A 3228-nucleotide genomic window follows, 5' to 3' on the forward strand; every position below is an offset into this window, starting at 1 on the left:
AGGTATTGTCAATAAGGCAGGCAGGAAACGCCGTGAGGCATTTCCAGGGACAAACAGTTTCTTGGGCTTATCCTAGGTTAGCTACCTGTTTTTCACAGTTTGGGGTGAAGGCAAGAAACAGCCTCTTGTTTGTAATTCTGTGGCCCAAATGTTCCCTCCATGAACAGGGTTCTTGGAGTGGGGCTTGCATTTTGTGAGCATTGCTGTTTGGCTGGTGAGGCTACCCAGAGGCCAGAGAAACTCATTTTCTGGGTCCTGCTAGGACAGGCACAGAAGTGAGAATGAATTAATCAAACAGGCAGTTATTAGGTAAGATTGAGCAACCAGATAGATTCAAGCCTTACCAACCTGAATTAGAAACCTCAATATATCTGTACTTAGTGATAGGAAAACCCAGCCCTGTCTCACATCCTGTCTCAACAGTGGCTTCTACCTTATATGTGAAAGGGCAGCGTAAACATAGCACGAAATTTCCACACGCATTTGCACAATTTTTTTAAATGATTTGCATTTTTGGAAGTGTGTTTGTCAGAAGTGTTAGCTCTGAGTTGATTTATTTAGTGCCCTTATGGTGTTTTCCATTGTGTCACATCTCTACTTCCCCTTCTCTGAGTATTCACTTCTTTATTTCTTCTTGAGCTCTCATCATTTGACTCCTCAGAAGATGAGGATTATGATGTTTATGCAGATTGTGCACAGAATACTTGAACTAACTTCTGAGTTTGTGGTGGAAGTAGTTAACCTGAAAGACAATGGCTCATCAATAAACTGTAGCTGTTTTCTTTGGATTTTTTTTATTATTGATTTTGTTTTATTGATACATTCCTGTCTACTGTCAGGCTGTGGATGTAGATAGCAATATGGTCACTTTTCTTGTATTCATATTATAGATCAAGACCGATAGTTATTTAGAGAATACAAAACTGGTGAATTGTGCTACTAAAAAGGTGGGCAGCTTTTCTAAGGAAGGAATTGCAGGGATTGAGAATGACCATTTGTGGGCGTGTGGGGGTGGTTCAGGGTCATCCCCTGTATTAGTACTCAAGTGCCACTGCAGTGTTCTGCAGGTGCAGGGACTGTGCTGGTGCTGCCAGTTGGTTGTTGAAAAGCTGACCCACGAGTCAGGGCTAAAATCCAATAGAAAAGTGGTACTGAGAAGGGCGGAAGCTTTGAAGGCACTTAGACCTAGGCTGGATTTTTCTTTAAAGCATTTGGTCCTTCCTTTAATCATAGAATAATCACAGAATCATCAAACCATCAAGGCTGGAAGAGACCTACAAGATCATCCAGTCTAACTGCCCACCTGGCACTATCACTGTAACCCCTAAACCACTGAATCACATCACCCAGCGCCAGATCCACACACCTCTTGCACACTTCCAGGGATGGTGACTCCACCACCTCCCTGGGCAACCAATTCCATTGCCTGACCACCTGAATAGTGAAATTTTTTTTTAATATCTAATTTGAATCTTCCCTGTCTCAGCTTAAGGCCATTTCCTCTGGTCCTCTCACTGAAGGCACAGCAGAAGAGATCAGCCCCCACCTCACCACAGCCTCCTTTCAGGCAGTTGTAGAGAGTGATGAGGTTCCCCCTGAGCCTCCTCTTCTTGAGCCTGAACAACCTCAGCTCCCTCAGCTGTGTCTCATAAAACATGTTCTCTACACCCTTCATGAGTCTGGTTGCCCTTCTCTGTACAACCAATATTTATTCATGAATCTTGGTATGTAGGTGACCTCAGTCCTGCACGGGGCAGTCATGGGGCTCCTTTGGGTCTCAGGAAAAAAGACACAGAAGCACACAGTGCAATAACACTGCCATTTTAATAAGGTAGAATAAGAGGAGGAATACAGATGGTGAGTAAATCATTTGCCCTGTCAGGTGCTGGGAGTTGGAACTAGTTAGTGGGACAGCACAAAGAACAAGAACTGAAATGCTCTAAGGGGAGCAGAGCCGTGGAAAAAAAATCTCAGCAAAGGCCTTTCACAAGGATAAAGAGGATGGAAAGATAGCAGGGGAGAGCAGAAACCAACGTGTGTGTTTGGAGATTTGAACAAAAGTACAAAATAACTGCATAAAATTCCTCAAATAGGGGTGGAGAAATGAGTTTTAAAAATGTTCTGTGTGATTTGGAGGAACTGTCTTGAACGTACAGGATCCTTTCAATTATTCTATATTGGGAAAATAATTTTGTGAGATGAGCAGATCTAGTAAAAGAGATACTGAACATATGAATGTAGAAGAGGAAAGAAAGAAAAGTTGTTCCTTTTAGTTTGATGAAAGAAATACCAGAATAAATACAGGAAATATATAGTTTGATTGCATTAGGTTTGTCTGGCACACTGTGATTCTATGCTTGAAGAGAAGTAAAAGCCTGGCAGGACTGGTTTTTGCCGTGGTTTGTGGACTTTCCCTACTGAACTGCAAGAACTTTCCAGTTCCTCTTTCTTCAGGACTCCTGGCACATCACTGTTGAGGAATAGTAGCTGTGTAGCCTGACAGAGGGAAAATGAGTGTTTATTTTCCCAATGCACAACTAATTAAAGTAAAATGTACTGCTAAAGTTGAACTGCTTTTTCAGGAAAAAGTGTCAGGAAAAGCTTTAGAGGAAATCCTAAAGCCACTGGCACTGCTGTGGTGTACGGATTGCTGTTTGCAGCCACAGAGGGGGGCTGTTGTTCCAATAGTGGAACTCTCATTCTTCGCTCTGCAAAGGGAAGAAACGGCATTACTCAAATTTATTGAGTTAGGGGAAGTGTTTTCCAGTGTGCCGATTTAATCAGAGTTCCTAAAAGCCTTTTTTTCCCCCCATGAGTTATTGCTGTACAGACCAAATCAGTCTTTTCACAAGGAGGCTCCATTAAATTGCAAAGTCAGGACAAATACTGTCAGTTTCCTGAAGTTCTCTGGTGCTGAACCAGCTGACTTGAGCAATATTCAGTTTTTATTGTTCTAATAACTGCACCATATGGGTTTTTCATGCAGTTGATCAATGCAAGGGCACTAAGTCAGCTCACAATGCACCTCATTTTCATTCCACATACCTGGAACTGTGGGTTCAACTGACAGCCAGTGCCCAGCTCCCACATTTTCACATCTGGAATTAATTTCCACATAACCATGAGATATTCTGTGTGCTGATAGTTGTAGTGTGGGTGTTTGCTTTCTGTTTGAGCTGTCATGAGTTTTTGTTTTGGAGCATTTCTTTAAAATGTTGACTTCAGCTG

Source organism: Aphelocoma coerulescens, chromosome 1, assembly GCF_041296385.1.
Source record: "Aphelocoma coerulescens isolate FSJ_1873_10779 chromosome 1, UR_Acoe_1.0, whole genome shotgun sequence".
Taxonomy (NCBI): domain Eukaryota; kingdom Metazoa; phylum Chordata; class Aves; order Passeriformes; family Corvidae; genus Aphelocoma; species Aphelocoma coerulescens.